Source organism: Nycticebus coucang, chromosome 2, assembly GCF_027406575.1.
Source record: "Nycticebus coucang isolate mNycCou1 chromosome 2, mNycCou1.pri, whole genome shotgun sequence".
Lineage (NCBI taxonomy): Eukaryota > Metazoa > Chordata > Mammalia > Primates > Lorisidae > Nycticebus > Nycticebus coucang.
In genome coordinates, this window is record NC_069781.1 from 53,221,379 (window position 1) to 53,240,309 (window position 18,931).

Genomic DNA, 18,931 nt, shown 5'->3' on the forward strand with positions numbered 1-18,931 from the left:
AATTACCCTTTCTTCTGGTATATTGAAATCTCTCTCTAAGGTACTGAGTTGCCTTTTAAGGTAGTAAGGACTAAGGTTGACTATATGTACAGAGTTCCAAATTTGTATAAATTATAGTGACCCGTCTTCTATGAGAGTGGAAATATTTATCCTCAGTTGTTTTTAGAAAATTATCAGCTAGAGAAGATTTCAAAGGCGTAGACAATTACAAAGACCTCTCAGTTCTTGGTGATGACAGGATAATAATGAACCCAGGTGTGTGGGTCTAAGGAGGCTGAGGAATTGAGAGGCAAAGGTGCTGGATGGGTACCGATGTCACCAAAAGTGGAGACTGGAAATGATGTGAGCAGAAAGACAAGAGGGTGCTTGACTTCTCAGTGAATGAAAGGCAGTGATGAGGGACTGAAGGAGGACAGCAGCATGGAGAGAAAGTGGGAAGTAGATTTTAATCGCGTTTGTCAAAAAAACCTGGGACATTTTTCAAGCTCAAGGCAGAGATCATTTAAAAGTGGTAATGGGGGTCAAGGAGAACTCCTATCTGGAACTTTACAGAAGGAAATGGGCTACCAGGGGGCAACTAACAACCTGGAATAGCTGGGTTTTACCTGTGACAGAAGGTTAAAGGGGTAGTCCAAGAACAAGCTGGACGTCTAGGGGATTTTCTTTCATTGACCAAGAGCTCCAATGGAGGTAGAAGTGAGTTGGATAAGTGGATAAAAAGTAACAGTATGGGCATAAGTTTTAGGTGAATAGCTTGGTTTCCGGCTTGTGGTGCTCACTGAGGGGACAGGCATGATGGGATTAGGCCTGGTATTCATATAGATAAAGATAGTTGAAAATTTTAAACTAGATGGTCAAGGGCCTAAGGGGCAACTGCTCTCTCTTCTGCTGGTCTTGATATTGTAGAGACCAAAGAAATGCACATGTCTCCCCCCAAAATAATCATCTTAGGAACTTAGGCACATCTCTCTGTGAGGAGCACCCCTCTGCTGAAGTTGGTATTGTGGCAGAGTGGAAGCTACAGCAGGTATCTAAGGTCTAACTAAGCTCCACATAGCAGGTATCTAACTAAGGTCTAACTAAGCTCCACATGCTTCCTCTAGTGGAGCAGAAGATGGACAGATGCTCCCTCTTCATTTAGCTCAATGCTGTTGTAGTGGCTTAAGGACATCATACAGGGACACTCCTCCTTCATAGGTCAGTGTGGCTTTGTAGGGTCTACAGTTCAAGGGCAGTAGATGCTGCCTCTTTAGTCTGTGGTCCTAACACAATATATAAGTACATATGGAGGCTTTGGCGTGGGATGGGAAAACCCAAAGATTTTCCAAAAGCGAATTCAATATTACCTCATAACAAAATCGTGAAAACCCCGAACATACTGGACTCTAAAAGTAATTTATTTTGTTCTTCATTTAACTTGCAAATAGTAAAGCATAAAAAAATGGTAAATGAGGGAGGCTCCTGTGGCTCAGTCGGTAGGGCGCCGGCCCCATATACCGAGGGTGGCGGGTTCAAACCCGGCCCCGGCCAAACTGCAACCAAAAAATGGCCAGGCGTTGTGGCGGGCGCCTGTAGTCCCAGCTACTCTGGAGGCTGAGGCAAGAGAATCGCTTAAGCCCAGGAGTTGGAGGTTGCTGTGAGCTGTGTGAGGCCACGGCACTCTACTGAGGGCCATAAAGTGAGACTCTGTCTCTACAAAAAAAAAAAAAAAAAAAAAAAAAAAAAAATGGTAAATGAAAAATCTATCAAAAAAAACAAAAAACGAAAAAAAACCCCAAAACGAAACATGTCAAATCTGGAGCTGGATAAAGGAAATCTATTCCACATACAGTTACATTAAAATGAAATTGCACACTATCAAAAGTAGAGAGAAAATATTAAAAGAGAAAAGACATTACTTACAGAAGAATAAAAATTGGGCAGACAGTAGTTTTCTCATTAGCTGAAGTAAGTTTTAGAACATGAAAAAGGAATAAAAAGCTATCTTCAAATATTGAGGGAAAAAATAACTATCAAGTGAAAATTATTCTCTTCTCAAGTAAATAACCCATCAAAAAACAGGTTGAAAACAGGACAATGTTAGTCATGGAAAGACTAAAAACATCTATCAGTTACAAACTCACCTCAGCACAGTGAAAAGGATATTCTTCAGTACAATTAAAAGTGAACCCTAAGGAAATAGTGATTCCTTAAGGAAAAAAGGATAAACAAAAAAATCTGTAAAGCATTTTGATAAATCTAAATAACAGTGGACTTGAAGAAGCTATTACTCTTGGGGATTGTTTAAAAGTAATCCATGTATCATGTAGAAAGGAATAAAAATATAAACATCTTTATATTATTACATGATTTAGGAAAGAAAAATTGCTAATTAACCTAAGACATAATTAAGATAAACATGAATGGTAAAATTCATGGGTAAGCATTAAAACAACAAATATAATAAAAATAACTTTCAAACCAATAAAAGGTGGGGAAAGATACTGTATTCAATAAGGAAAAAAGGTGAAGTATATAAAAGGGGATTTATAGGAAGCTCAATGGCAATAAATAGAAAAAATATATATGAAGAAGGCAATGAAAGAGCATGAGAAAAACTAAGAGGAAAAAAGTCCTAATAGATTTGTAATTAATATTAATGTAATCCTATTAAACTCATCTACAAGTGATAGAAATGGGGCTTTTGTTTCTGGCAATATGTTGAACTAGACAAAATGAAAAATTACTTGCTTCCAAATACTAAATATGCTTTAAAAAATGCAACAAACATCAGTCAAAATGCCTAGTTTAATAAGCAATTAAGGGGAATCAACAAGCGGAATAAATGGAAACCCAATATGATAAGAATTATATATTTTTCACTTCTTGGAACTGTCGGTCTCAACTAATACTTCTGAGGTTTAGTCCTTTAGGGACAGAAGCTCATGCGTGAGGTCCATGACAGTCATGGAGTTAGAATCAAGGTGCGTGGCTAAAGATTGGACTCTTAAAAAACTATTTAGTTTCTAATGAAGAGTAGACTTCATAAAATCCATCCATCTGCAAATGAAGACTGTACAGATGTTTTCAAGCCTCAGTCATAGTTCTGGGTAAAATACGAAAAATAATTTTGCTTGAGAATTCTAACTTCAGGGCTGTCCTCACGTGAGTTTTTGAATGTAATTTACATTATTTTTTGATATGAGAAATCAACATAAAACTATTTGTGAGCTGGGGAACCTGGAAAAACAGAAAATAAAACTTTCTAGAGGGATTCTTACAGATAAAAACTGTTCCAAAATAAGCTTATAAGCTAAATTATAAAGCAGAAAGTAATTTATCTTGATCAAGAGTAATCAGCAATCACAAATAAATAGATAAATAAAGAAAAATCCTGGAATTAGATACACATCTTCTTACACTTAAAATAGATGTCAACAAAAATAATAAATAATGTACTTAATAGAGAAATTATAGAATTTCCCTTATAATCAGTATCAAGACAAGTTTCCTTACAGTTACCCCTAATGTTTCTAGTGAAATCATAACCAAAATAAGAAGTCCATAAAGAGTAATAAAAGTCAGAAAGTTTAAAGAGATGAAAGATAAATAAAATCTTGTCATTGTTTACATAGAAAATTCAAGAAACTTGTTTTACAATTCATAGGAGAAATGAAGTGTACATGATACAAGTATTGGTAATGTTCTCTTATTTTTACAGCATTCTATTCAAATGAAAATAAATAAAAGCAATCACTAACTTAAAAAGGCACACCACAAGAATCATAAGGTACTGACAAATAAATGTCGCAGGATTATGAAAAAACTATAAACCTCTTTCTTGAATGATCGTGGAGAGATGTAGTATATTCCCAAACCAAAAACTCAATATCATAAAGATAAATTAAGAAGTGTAACGTCACTCAGAGAAGACACAGGCCAGTTTTTCCCCTTCCATAGAATAGTCTAGAAGATGAAAGGCTTTCCAACAACTGAAATAAGTTATTCACATTTCTTCCCAGGATCCACTGAATGTAGTGCCTTGCCCCCCTTTTCCAGGTGATGTCTTGTGTTCAGGTGTTGTATGTTGAGAGCAAGCAGTCCACCCGATGACGCTGTGACCAGAGGCTCTGCGCTAGGCCTCGTGTTCATTGCTAGCCGGGGTCCTCAAACTACGGCCCGTGGGCCACATGAGGCGGTGTGATTGTATTTGTTCCTGTTTTGTTTTTTTACTTCAAAATAAGATATGTGCAGTGTGCATAGGAATTTGTTCATAGGTTTGTTTTTTTTTTAAACTATAGTCTGGCCCTCCAATGGTCTGAGGGACAGTGAACTGGCCCCATGTTTAAAAAGTTTGAGGACCCCTGAGAGGGTCAGGTGACCTCTCTAGGCCCTTTAAAGGTTTGAGCCGTAGTAGAGTATTTTGCCAATGTGCTCTGGCCCATCTAGGTAAAGAAAAAACTGACATAATTAATTCACATCACCCCCTTGACACCTTATACTTTGTCTGCTTGTTCCTTATAAGATATTTTTATGTAGAAAATAAATAGGGGAAATGTTTCATCACATTTAGCCAGGTAAATAATTTAAAATAGCTAATGCTTAACTAACACCTGCTATGTGCCAGGCACCGCTCTGAGTACTTTAGGATATATTGATTCACCTGAGGAATATACTATTATTACCATCATCCCCAAATTATAGGTGTGTAAACCAAGCTATGGAGCAAAATTAAGAAGTTTGTCTAAGGTCTTACAAATGACTAATAACTTACAAATGACAAAACCAGGATCATGGTTCCAGGCAGTTTGGCACCAGAATCCTAGCTTTAACCACTAGGTTGCACTGCCATTACGTTATCCACTTAACGTAATAGGTGCCTGATAGAGTGGACTGACTTTGAGCAGGTATAGCTAAAAGACTTCATTTTGTCCAGACATTTGAAGTCTCTATCCAGACATATTTTTGTTCAGGTTTGAGAAGTGACTCTGATTTTACCTGAAAAGGCATTCTTATCATCACTTTCTCACAGCCGTGGGAGCATACAGTGCAGGACCAACAGTGCAACGTGATAGTACACTGAACAAAGGCGGAACACCAGGGCTCTGGGCCTCCGGTCTCTGGCCTCATAATAAGGTGTGCAACTTGAGACAGGGACTTCATTTCTCTAGACCATGGACTTCTCATGGAGAAGAAGTGGAGACTGATAGACAACGCTGGAAATTCTTCACTTCCTGAAAAAAGCGAGTCTCTATTTTTGCCCCCAACTATATGGGTTGTTGGTGATGAAGAGACAAAGCAAATGACAAGAAAGTTTCGACTTGCTCTGAAGGCAGACACAAGACATGTGCCTGAATCCCAAGAATGTGAGAAGAAGTCCTGGCATGGACTTTCTATTTCAGGGAACAGCTAATCAATGCAGAAGATGCCCAATAATTAAAGGCCACCTGTTCATTTCCAGTCTCTGCTTTTCACGGACTCATCCTTCAATCTATGTATTTTTACCAAAGTTCATCCCAGATCCAGAAGGCACAGATAGACAAGGAGGGACCTTACCCAACACAATCCTTCTTCACATACTCCACTTTTAATATATTCTTATTTCAAAATATTAAGTTACTACACATGGTGCTGTTACAGGCTTAATGATTCACAGGAGCAGTTTGAGTTCTCATTGTGGGTGGTACCAGTGCTAGGATTTCTGACTCAGGTCTCCAGGAAGAACAGATAAATTTCCTCCTGGGTTGAGTGGAATGTCTTCCTGTCTCTTCAAGCTTCTTTGGCTGCTCTTAGCACCCAAAAGCTGAAAAGAGAATTAGATGCCCTTAGCTTTGTCAAGAATCCAGCTAACATCCAATAGAGCCTAGTTCTCAGCCATGTTCCCAGTAGGTCCGTGACCTCATGGATAAGCTAAAGGTATTATGATGATACATCTTAATGATTAACTTCATCTAAGTTTTGTATTATATTTTTATTATGAAACAAGTAATAAATTTAAAAGAAAAACAACAAATATAAATATTTCCAAATTAATTTGTAATCAATATTAATTCTAAATAAAATTTCAATTGGATATTTTATAGAACTTGACAAATTAATTCTAAATTGAATTTGGAATGAATTATATTGAAACTCTTTAAAAGAAGTAGAAAAAAATTTGCCCTATCACATATAATTTTTTTATAAAGTGAAATCAATGACAAGCATGTAGAATACGAAAGCTTAAACTATGTGATATGAGAGCCCAGGAAGAGAGAGATGTGTTAAATGAAGCTTTGTATGAGTCAAAGATGGCACACTACACGTCATTGACAGAAGGAATTGCTCAGTGTTAATTTAAAAAATTAGAATATCTATTGAAAATTATTTCTGTTCTTCACACCCAATATGAAGTTGAATCCACACTGATTTTAAAATATGAACAAAGAACATTCATAGTTTTTAGAGGAATAATAATCTTAGTAGCAGAAAATTCTAAACCAGACCAAAATAAGGTAAGATTCACAAATGAAAAGATTGATATATTTAATAAAATTAAAGGAAAAAATAGTTTATGACAAAATAACCCAAATGATAGAAAATGGGAAGCATCAAACAGAAATAAGAAGAAGACATATAATCTATGTTTCCTTAGTTATCACTGTGTACATTTGTAAAGTGGTAGGGAATTGGGAAGCTGGTAAAGTGATCGTGTGTTTCTGGGGGGGAGGGTGGCTAGCCATACACGTAGAGCTGCTGGATCATGAGATTTTGGACACTCATGATCTTGGGTTCTTTTATTGAATGATATTATCATTTTCTCTTGCTCTGTAACAAACTATCAAAAAAACTAGTGGTCTAACACTCAAAAAAATTATCATCTAACATTTCCAGAGGTCAGACGTCCAAAATGGGTATTAATGGATTAAAATCAAGGTGTTAGTAAGGCTGTATTACTTTCTGAAAGTCCTAGCAAATAATCCATTTTCTTACCTTTTCCAGGTTTGAGAGGCTGTTCATTTTTTGGCTCATGGTCCACTTTCAGATTTTGAAGTCAGCAATCATATCACCCCAACCTCTATCTCCATTTTCACTTCTTTTCATTCTGAGTGTTCTGCTATTTTCTGCCACTTCAAAGTGCCCTGTGATTATAATGGTCTCCTCTGGCCCCGATCATCTGCTATAACATCCCCAACTTACAGTAGACTGATGAGAAACCTTAATTTTGTCTGCAAACTTAATTCCCCTTTGCTATACAAGTTGTACATCCATAGTTCTTAATATTAGAACAGACATCTTTGGGGAGCCTTATGCTGCTATGCTGCTACCACAAGTGTTGTTAATTTTCCCTTTCTTTAAGGTATTTAGTTAATTTTTTTTATTATGTGGACTTAAGTCATCTTGACACATTACTCTTTAATTACTTGTAGCTGGCACTACTAATTGTATCACTAAGTCCTTACTTAGGGGAAGTAAGCACTTTAATCCATTTAATTTCTACTATAACCATGTAATCCAGTCATTGTTAATGTCCTTTTACAGAGGGAAAACTGAGGGATAAGTAGCAAAGCAACTTGCTAAATGTCTCCAGAATTTGGGTTTTTAACTACTATGCTCTACTCCTTTTCTATATATTTACATAAAGACGAAGAAACAGAAAAGAATTTTAGACACTTAAAAAAAACTGTTAAAAACTGTAACATCAGCCATATGAAACATTGTTAGCATCTTAAAAATATGGCCCTCAACTTGTCACCACGGGAGTCCCTACCTTCATAGTGTGGTATGAAAGTACCTGTCACAGGTATTTTGTTTTCTTTTCTGAGTTGTCCTCTTCATTGTCAGTGAACTTGTCGAGAATCGTTCTTATTTAAAGATCCGTTCCTTTGCACGTTCAGTGTGCTGCTGTGGTTCTGCTTGTCTCGGCGTTCTGACTGGTGTTACGTTTGCATTTACTTAACAGTATATTTCATTTGCTAGGTGTCAACTCTGGTCCCTTAAAAGATACATTTTTTTCCTTAATTTGCATTTGCCTTTCAATCTGTTTGATTATTCCTTCATTTTACCTTTCTAAATCTATTCATTATTAGTCATTAGTTATGTAATTATTACGTTCTGAGAGGTAGATATTTATAATTGAGGTCTCTTGATTATTAACAGAAAACTATTTGCAGTCAAGGAAAAATGTAAATAATGATTTAACATTAGGAAAAGTTACTGAATATATCCAGCTTTGCAATTTTTATAATAAAATGTCACTGGAATACATTTTTTATTAAACATTATGTTAATATTTTTTAAATTGAAAATAAATAAATGAACTTAGCCTACATTTACTTAAAATTAGTCCTTTCAGGAAATTGCAGCTCTTTCATATTTTTAAGTGTGAAGAGAGAATTTTGCAGAGTACTTGCAATGACTCAAATCAACAAGTATTTATTATTTGCAAAGCACTAGCATGCTCTACTATGATGAATTCAAAAACTGGCCCAAAACAAGTTTCTAACTCTCAAGCATGTATAGTTTCAGAGTGGAGGAAGACATTTGCACAAAAGTAAGTTTTAAATAAGCATGTGAAAAGCATTCTGAAGAATGTATAAAGAGTGTTTCTCGCTGGAATTCAAAGGAGATTCAGTGCAATTCAACTTTTCCCCAAAGTGCTTGATCACAAGACTCATCTAAAGTGCTTGTTAAAAATACTAACCCCCTGTCTTATCTTCAATGTTTTGATTTGAAACTTTCAGGTGGACTTGAGGATGGCTTTTTCCACAAGAAATTTTTGTAACTTTTATGCTCAGTTAAGTTGGGGAATTACTAATCTAGAAGAAAACCTTTGCATTAACCTTGAAAGATGGGCAGTTATTCAAGGAAGTTATTGAGGAGAAAATATTTCAAGCACAAAATCTCTTGAATAAATGAGGCAAAAATGGCACGATGGCTTCAGGTAATATTCATTCATCCATCCATTTATTTATCAAGCAATTCAGAGTAGAGAGAATGCAAATATCAATAAGACACAGAAACTGCCCTCTAAGAATCCTTTGTAAAGATTGAAAACATAGAAATATAAATGAACAGCTATGCAAATATTCATTCAGGTCGATAGACATTTATGAAACAGCTAAATGATTTCTTAGCTTGGATAATAGGGACTAAGTGATAAAGTTTTGTTCACGAACTTCAAAGCAATGTATATCTTGCAGAGTGTCGGATTGCAAAGAAAAGCTGCCAGTGTTAGAGAAATGGCAGTTCAAAAAGGCAGGCTTGAGAATTCAAAATATGAAGATAATTTAAACACAGACATCTTGCTGCTACTGCAGATTCACATAGAAATGGGTATTTAAATATGAAGATAGCTATAGGCAGGAGGAGGAAAGAGGGTTATGCAAAATCAAGTGCGATCATTTCTACCCTCCTGCTGGTTGGGTTGTCCGGTCCCAGGTAAGAAAGATAGAAGCGTAAGACAATTGGAGTTGGAAGAGGAAACAAATCTTTTTAGAAAACTGTTTTGAGGGTATTTCGGTTATGAAAAATAAACCAGCTTGGTTCTGGAATGAGAAGGTTAAGACATAAGGAACAGTTATGTAACTGGTATCAGTAGACGGTAGCAATGAGAGATGGGTTTGGTTTTTTAAAGGCAGACTTCAACGTTGGCCATTCTGGAACAAGAAAAGATGGCCTTTTCTTCTGGGAATTCTCACCACTTTGTTTCCCTCTCTAGCAAGAGTCTAAAGAATGGAGATGGTGGTGTAGCTCTCCATCAGAGTGGAGGAAGGAAACGCATCTTCCAAGGAAACGCCAATGTATGGAAGAAACACCAAAGTACCTGGACTATGGCCAGAACCTGAGGTGAAATCCCACCTTCAATGTGGTTTCCACGTGTGAGTTTTGAATAAATCATGAAATGCTCTTTACCTCAGTTTCCTCGTCTCATAAAAAAAGAGGAAAACAACTGCAGTGCCCAGCATATAGAGTTACGGAGAGGGTGAGATAAGTGTACCATGTAATGCATTTAGAAAATTGTTACTTTTTGAAATAAAATGAAAGGACCCATGAATAATTTACTCAAGCTATTTAAAAGCAAAGAGGAGGTATAGATAGATTTCCTTCCCCTCATTTAAAGATGACCAAAAGATAAAGAAACCATTAAAATGAGAATTAAAAAATGATTCTGCAACATGACATAAGGGTATGATCACGGCGATGCAAGAGCTTGATTAAGAAAATATTTTTGAGGAGAAAGCTTTCCTATGAGAAACCGAAGTAAGCTTTGGACATTATGCTCAGTGCTTACAAATTTAAAACTTACACAAAATAACTTTGATGCAGGGTAATAAAAATAAAATAATATGGCGACTGGCTCACCAAATGAAGTGAAGAAAACCAAAGGGGAAATATGAAGAAACAAGTGCAGAGCGGTAATAAAAACCATTTTGGAGGAATAAAGAGCAGACACTGCAGTGCATTCAGCGTGAGCTATGAGAGCTGGAAGAAAGTCCGTGAATAATACTGTCCTGGACTGCAAACAGATTTCTAAGGTTACAGAAAGACAGCAAAGTAGGTTCAGCTGGATAACACTGAAAGGTGTATAAACTAAACAAAAAGCAAGAAAACTGGGGCCCATGATCCCATTTTGTATGAGGTTGAGGTTTCTTGGCATGCTTCTAAAAATTTCCGAGCAAATTCAAAGTCACATGAATCAAATTACAACATTATCTGTTTGTACAGATTCATTTCATTGTGCAGTGGATCACATGAAAAGACAAAATATTTACTAACTGTATTAATTTTTTAGGAACTGCTAGAACAAATCACCATAAAAGTAATTTATTCTTTTACAGTTCTGCAGGTCAGAAGTCAGCCATCAAGGTGGCAGCACGGCCATCTTCAGGGTTGACCTCTGCCTTAACTCTTCCCGCTTCTGCTGGTGCCGGGGGTTCCTTGGCTGTTGGCTGCTTTACCTCCGGTCTCCCAGGTCTTTGTGTGCACATGGCCTTCTGCTCTTTCTCCCTTTCTCCATGTCTCTCCTTTGTCTGTCTGTTTCTCCCCCTTTCTCTCTTTCTTTATTTTTTGTTTTGTTTTGAGACAGAGCCTCACTCTGTTGCCCTGGTTAGAGTGCTGTGACATCATAGTTCACAGCAACCTCAAATCTTGGCCTTAACTAATCTTCTTGCTTCAGCCTCCCAAATAGGTGGGACTGCAGGCACCTGCCATGATGCTCGGCTAGGCTTTCTATTTTTAGTAGACACGGGGGTCTCACTTTTGCTCAGGCTGGTCTCGAACACCCTAACTCAAGCAATCCAGCTGCCTCAGTTTCCCAGAGTGTTAGGATTATAGGCCTGAGCCACCGTGCCCAGCCTTTGTCTGTCTTTTATTAGGATGTTTGTTATTAGCTTTAGAGCTTGCCTAGCATAATTTTTTTCTAGAGATCCTTAGATATAGCTGCAAAGATTATTTTCTAAAATAAGCTTATAGTCACAGATCAGGGCATTATTATCTTTTTGGCTACCATTTAACTTGCTATACCAGACATCTCTTTCCTAAACAAGTATAATAAAATTTTCATCTCAAACTGGTACTTATCCAGCTAAAGGTAACTTTCTATTACAGTGAGTTATTCGGGTAAAGGGAACATGTGTTTTTGAATCTTAAGCTTATTTTAAGTATTTATATTAAGTGTTCTATTTCTCTTCTTTATTTTCTACATAACTGAATTCTCTCCAGAATGTGTGTATATTTTGAGGTAGAGAGAGGGTAGGTAGTGTCCATTCTGTTTTGTTTCATAATTCAAAACTTCTTCCAGGAAAAAAGAGTTGTTTGCTGTTTGCTTCTGACATTCACATAACTCTACCGTCTTCCTGTGCACGGGCCTTATTAATAAATCAGAGGTAGATTACTTTGCTCATAGCAGAAAATTTAATACATTATTGTATTAAATTTAAAGTTTATTATGTGTCTTTTCTCCAGGTAAGAAGTCCATTTTGTTTAGAAAGGGAAACTAGGACAGATAAAGTAAGTGATTTAATCAAGGCCCCATAATAGTCCTATGCTGAATTAAGTATCAACACTCTCTCTTCTAGTTTTCTAAGTCATTTTCTTTATGAATGTTCCCTCTGAAATATATAGATTTTAATGTTTAAAATCTCATGTTTGCTCTGAGGATCACATTGTTTAAATGCTTTCCTACATTCTATATGTCATATTCACACCTGATCATTAGGTCCGGATGTCAAAAGCAACAAAATATGGCCTTATTTGGCCAGAAACATATTAGGTGTTCAGTAAATATTGAATGTATGACAAATGAATCAACACTTTGTTATAGGCATGGGTAGATAATGGAAAGAGTTCACGTAAGGAGTGCTTCTAATAAAAGCCCCCAATTTTCCACTCCCAGAGGTGAAGTGGTAAAGGGAACATGTTATTGTTGAACATGAAGCAGGTGAGCCCCTTTAAAAGCTTGGAAATTCTAATGTGATTGTGATTAGAAGAATAAAAATGGCAGGTCAGACCAATGTTGTGTTCAAATCCTACAGTGAGCTATGTAGTCATTTCAGAAGCTTCTAGGAATTGCCATGCAAATGCTATTCACAGGTACTGCAAGAACTTTTTTTCTTTACAAACTCTGTCAAATTCTATACTTTGAGTCCCTCTGCCTTCCACAGTTTTTAGTCACAAACACAGAAAAAGTTTATTATGTGTCTTATCTCCAGGTAAGAAGTCCATTTTGTTTAGAAAGGGAAACTGGGACAGATAAATTAAGTGATGTAATCTAGGCCACATAACAGTCCTATGCTAAATTAAGTCTCAACATTCTCTCTCCTAGTTTTCTAATAATTCCTGCTAAAAATAATAATGAAGCCCACTACAAACGCAAGGTGAAATTGTGCCTAATCATAGCTGCTGCTGTACTGAAAGTTCCTTTTTTCCCATAATGTTCAGAATTGGTGAATGTACAGTCAGACCACAAAATACATTACCGCCAGTAATTATGCTCAAGTTTATGAGCAGTTCAGGTCCAAGAAGATGCACATATCTAAATTCTGATGGTGCATAAATGTTTCCGTGCCTTATTATTCTGCTCAGTCTCTACTGTCTTTGAGAATGAAGTAAAGAAAATATGTGATTGATTATGCTGTAAGATATGTGCTTTTTGCATTTCTGTTAACTATAAAACAAGCACCATTTTAATTAAGCTGCTTCCAAGCAATTCAGGTGCCCTATAAAAATATAATGAAGCAATTAAGATATGTTACAGGTGACTGAGATATCCTTTTCATTTGAAAATGTGAAAGCGGAAGCCAAGTGTTTTTTTAACTTTTAAATTTTTTTTCTGTCTTTCCTCAACCCCAAATAAGGGAGGCCGTTTAATCTCAAGAAAAAGAAGACTGGACTTAACGTAAAATACAGGTTGACTTAATATATATAATTAACTTTCCCTAAATGTAATGCAAAACTAAATCAAAAAATTATTTGTATTGTTTTTCAAAGTTTAAAGACGTGTAGGTGCTGCAAATTATGTTAGGTCTGTAAAAAACACCCTTATATTATTTTTATAGAAATACTTCACATCGTTTCTATTAACCTGCATGGATGTAGAACACATTATTCTTAGTAAAGCAACACAAGAACGGAGAAATAAGAATCCTATGTACTCAATTTTGATATGAAGACAATTAAGGTCCCAGTACACAGTGGGGGGTGGGAGATGGGAAAAACTGAGAAAGGGAAGGAGGGAGGGGGTGGGGAGTCAAGAGGTGTGTTGCACCTTTTGGGAGTGGGACACAAATATAAGGGGGTCCTTATCTAACAAAAGCAGTTAATGTAACCTCAATGACTCCCTAACAATAAAAAAAGAAAAAGAAAAAAGAAATACTAATTGTGGTACCTAAACAGAACACCACAACAGAAGAGTTCGTGAGTTCTTCTAAATCATGTGTAAGCATGAAGTTTAGACAATTTCCTAGGCATTATTTTCACTTAAAAACTCAAAATTTTGAGAGACGCAGAGGGTTGGGAACTTTCCTGTCTGGTGCACTAATTTACTTTGGGTGTGTCAGTGTGACCTATGTTCAGGATAATCTACTCTCTGCTTTCCCAAGAACAAATGAGCTTTCTGTTTCCATTGTGGAATTATCACTTATGAGATCTGTTGATCATTCACTCAGTCTGTCAACCATCATTTACTGTTCCAGGTATGGTGTTAGGTTCTAGGAATATAAATATAGGAATGATATACCTATATTGCCCATGGGGAGCATGGCCCATTCTAGGATGTAAGAAATATACAAAGTGATGAAAATAAGAAACAAGAAAATAATACATTGTAGCTAAAAGATAAAACAATAAAAACATCAATACTAACTCTCAGATCCTGAAAAAAATAGGTTATTCAGAGGAGCTGATATTATATAATACTGGGATACATATCTTTGTAGAGAGCCTTAAAGAAAGAGCAGGAAAAGTTGATATTTAGAATGATAAACAGCCAAAAATGCATACTATACAAAAGGAACTATTACTTCATTTTGAAAATTTCACTGTTATCAAGTTCTCCTGTTTATCTAGTTTAAACATTGTAAGCTGCAGATTTAGACTGTCTCAATGGAAATAGATACTGTGCATGATTTCCAAAGTATACCATTTTTATTGCAAAGTGGAAGAAATAAAGACTGAAACAAACACTGGGAACAATACAAAACCAGGAATTAGCAAGAATACCAACAGATGTCATCGTGCCAATGAGAAATTGGAGAGTTTAAATGACTTGGGTGGTCCTTCAGAGGTAGAAAGTGGTGAACCAGGACAGAAAGCTCCAAGCAACATAACTACAGATCTTCGGGAAATAAACAGGTAGTTAGATGTACAGCTAGATAATGGTAAATTGATATTTAGTATTTATATTGTTTTCTTCCACTTTTGTCATTTTTTTCCTTTATTAGAGGTACAACACGAATGATAGCTCTAGAAAACTAGTTCAAGCTGTTAATCACTATTATTCTATAATGCTTCACTTATAATTAGTGTGCTAATTCTTTGGTTTATTCCTTGGTAGTTTCATAACGGTTGCAATTTTATAAGGCAACCGAATAACTAAATATTGCAGGTGTGGTTAAGCTAGTGAAGATATAAATGAGTATCATGTCCCTGAGTGACTTCCATCTGCCCAATGGCAAAATCCTAAACATAACCAAACTCAGATTTTAGTAATTCCGTTTTAAGCCTTTCCTGAAGGACAATTAGCTATAAAGATGTCAAGGGCAGAGTCATGGCCAGTGGAGAGGAACACATTGGGTATTCTCCTGTAGGAAAGTGCTTGAAATCATAATCCCCAGCTTCCTAGCCCTGATGAACAAAGTCACCATTGAAGGGACCATTGGAGAGGGCATTGTGAGTGCGGAGGATGAGAATGCTCTGTTTTCAAATTCCCTTCTACTGCCATGGGTTTTCTGCTGCTAGTTAGTTCTTGGCTTTTGAGAAGGAACTAGAAAAGAGTAAAAGTTGTTGGTGAAAAATGGTGTGTGTGTGTGTGTGTGAGAGAGAGAGAGACAGAGAGAGAGATAAAACCAAGTGTCGCCCCACAAAGGAAACAGGTGTGACACCGATAAAAGTACAAGCTTACAAGAGGTGGGCTAACCTTAAGTGCAGGGTAGCCCCAGCAACCTCCACAGTAGCTATCTATTGAGAAGATACCTGACAGGTGAGGAGAGTATTAAGGATGGCCATGGGCTCAGGCTGTCTCTCTCCAAGACTCCAGAGAATGATTAAGCTTCACCACCTGTAGGCGAGTTGCCTGAGGATCCACCCACAAGCTGCAAATCATCTCACTCACAGTCCATCCGGCTCTCAGCGTCCTCTACAACCAAGGAGCGGCATCACTGAAAATACCGGTAAACAGTACTCAGCATTATACTGCGTTGCTTTATTAGTACTGTAGGAAACCTGAAAAACTGAGATTGTTCTACTTAGGTTCCCTACTGCTTATCTTTCTATACTACAGTCCTTCATGCCTAGCTCCTTTATTATTTAAAATTGATTGTTTGTGTTTATGGAACTCTGCAAGTAGGGTGAATATGCATATATGAGCCACCTTCCAAAACTAACAATAGTTAAAACATTGCAAAATTTTGTTAGCCAGCTACTAAACTGCTGGTAACTTGCAATTGGCCAGAGAGGTGCATTTACACCATTATAATAGGCCAACATTAAAAACAAATCTCTTTCTTTCTTCTTTTTGGAAAACCAGTTTATTAGCCCACCAGTTGTGTGTGTTTGCATGTGAGGGTGAGTGTGTGACAAGGCAGGCAGGGCCCATATAATTTCCTCTACCATTGCAGATTTATAATCCAGGAGGTAAACTTAAATTGAGAAAAAGAACCATAATATAAAATAGGACAAGGTGCCTTGTGTTAGGAGTAAAGGTACGCAGCATATGGAAAATTCAGTTAGCTGGTAAATAAGGTATCTGAGAGTAGTTAGAATTTCAACTTGTCCCTTAAAGACTAGTAGGATTTCATCCTGGAGGCTTAGAAGGGAAGGAGAAGTAGCAGCTGTGGCTATCCTTCAGTGGTTCTCAACCTTCCTAAGGCCGTGATGTATTTTCATTGTTACAAAGGGGTCGCAACCCACAGGTTGAGAACCGCTGCTTAAGAGGAAGAACAAATAAGGCAGGAAAGGAAGCATCAAATTGGCTACCTATCTGGGCCAAGTATTCAGGACATTATAGGGGATTTATAGTAGGCTAGAAAAGTAGGTGGAGGGACTTAGCTCATAATAAATATGTAACAAAGTGATAGAGTCTTTGATAAATCATCTATCTCAAAATAAGCCACAGTGAAATCTGTGACTCCATTAAATATTTAATTCTAGTCACTAATCTTGGGAGTGTGTTTCTCCAACTATAAAACATTGACTAACTGCCTTATGTGTTCCTAAAGAATTATAAGGAAAATCTTACTGTAGTTGTGAAAATGAATCGCAGGCTTTAAATGCCATGATGTAGAAATAACAATGACATTTATTGAAAGCTCCATGGGTTCTTCTGAATCTCAGGAATGAACCATGTGGCAATGTTAACAGTGTGGAGAGGGCTCGGTTTCTGTACTTACTTTGGGTAAGTGATTATCTTAAGAAAGTTGATTGCCATTCACTTCATATCCCTAACCTCTCCAAAATAAAAAAAAATACAAATATGTCAGAGTGTGTACATGTGTGTGTTTATTTTCTGTATATTATTGGGAAAATATAGGTAGCAGTAAAAATGGTGTTTTTCAACAACTTGGAAAAAAAGAGAAATGTTTACTTAGTAGGGTCTTATGACTTCACAAAAGTTTAACATTTTCCTCATGAAAAAAGATAGACACAGGCCAAGTTGATTATGAAATGCATGAACTGTTAAACACGGTTAAATAAGGGAAGCTTTAATGCAGGAAATTAGCTGTGAATGTCAAGTTAAAGCTAGAAGTGGTGTATTTTGAAAGATAGAATGTGAGAAGAATTAACTGTTGATAAAATCAGTGGTATGGGAATGATATTCATTGAAGTAATGTTGCTCCCATTGACTCAAATTGGTTTTGATGGACTTGAAATTTCTTGTTAATTTATGTAGTGTCATAATGGAACTTGATGATAGAACTGAGTACAAAAAAATGCCCTCACATATGTGCAAAAATCATCCACTAAGCTGAATTTTGTATGTTTTTGTTGCATCTTTAAGTTCACATGAGCGAGTGAGCCTCCCGAGGGCAGCAATGGGCATTAAAACAATAACTCCATGAGCAGGCTCTGGAGCCAGCCCTCCTGGCTTCAATCCATGACTGGCCATTATCATCCCCCTGACCTCAGATAAAGGATTTAGCCTATTTATGCCTCGATTTTCTCTTATGAAATAAAGAGAAAATGCTGGAATCTACCAAGCAGAGACATCTTCAAGGCTCAAAGAGACTATTTGTGTAGAACCCATGGTGAGTCTTATTCCACAGATGGGTGTTGAATTTCCATTACACTTCAGGCTCACGGAGGCACCTGGGACATGTAGGCGAATTTAAATAGATCTCTGCTGCAGTGGATCTTGTCTGATATCACAGTGTGTGATGGTTATCGTTATCATTATTTATATTGCTATCTTTCTTTTTATAAAACCTAGCACAGTGCTTGATTAGTAGATGCTCAAAAAGAGTAGCTTGAATGAATGTTCAACTAACGCCGTGTCAATGGTGAATAAGCAGCACCCATGAGAAAAGAAAATAAAGGCAACAGTTGTAAAAAATATGTTCTTTTTAAATCTTTATTGGTCTTTGAAATTTATCCAGACTCTTAAAGGGGTAGAGTTTATCCAAATGTCTGATAGAGTTACAAATGAGACCTGTGTTTATTCTTTACTAGATCACAACTGCTAGAAGCGGCTAAAGAGATCAAACTCCACATTTTATGATTGGTATTAGTCATCTCAAAGCAGATATTTCAGGATGAATTAAAGAATTATAGCTCATAGAGTTAACTATGTCTAATACTATTAGGCAAAATAGAGAACCACGGCTTAATGGATCAATTCCATTAGCGAGGAAAAACAGCAAAAATTAGGAGTGATTTCACTTTAGAAAGATAAGTATAAAAGTCAGTTACCTGCCCACTGAAGTTCTTTTCCTGTCTTTAAATGCCGTTTCTGTTCTGTCAGCACTGTCAGTATATGCGGCCACTGTACTGTGGAAAGTAATTACATTATATGGCAGATAAAACAAGGGGGTATGCATCAGATTATAAATAACTTAATTTTGCAAAGGAATTTTACATCTTAATCTGCTGGACTATCACTTTCACTTAGGCTCTGAAACCAAATTATGTTATTGTGTTCTGCGATATAATTTAATAACTCACCCATAAGGAAATGTCAGGTCGCATTTGCAACAATCCAGGGGCCATTAAGCCAGATGGAAGGTCATTCTGTTTGAGGATTGTAAATGAACCTGTCCAA

At 36.6% G+C, this 18,931-nt stretch overlaps 1 long non-coding RNA gene across 1 annotated transcript; it reads right to left on the reverse strand.

Annotated features, from left to right (window-relative positions):
• Nucleotides 1-5,589: 5,589 nt before the first annotated feature.
• LOC128561756 (uncharacterized) lies at nucleotides 5,590-18,656 on the reverse strand. Its single transcript, XR_008373331.1, has 3 exons — nucleotides 18,583-18,656; nucleotides 15,652-15,836; nucleotides 5,590-5,782 (listed from the first exon to the last, which is right to left on the reverse strand). It is a non-coding gene; the product is annotated as an uncharacterized LOC128561756 (long non-coding RNA).
• Nucleotides 18,657-18,931: the final 275 nt, after the last annotated feature.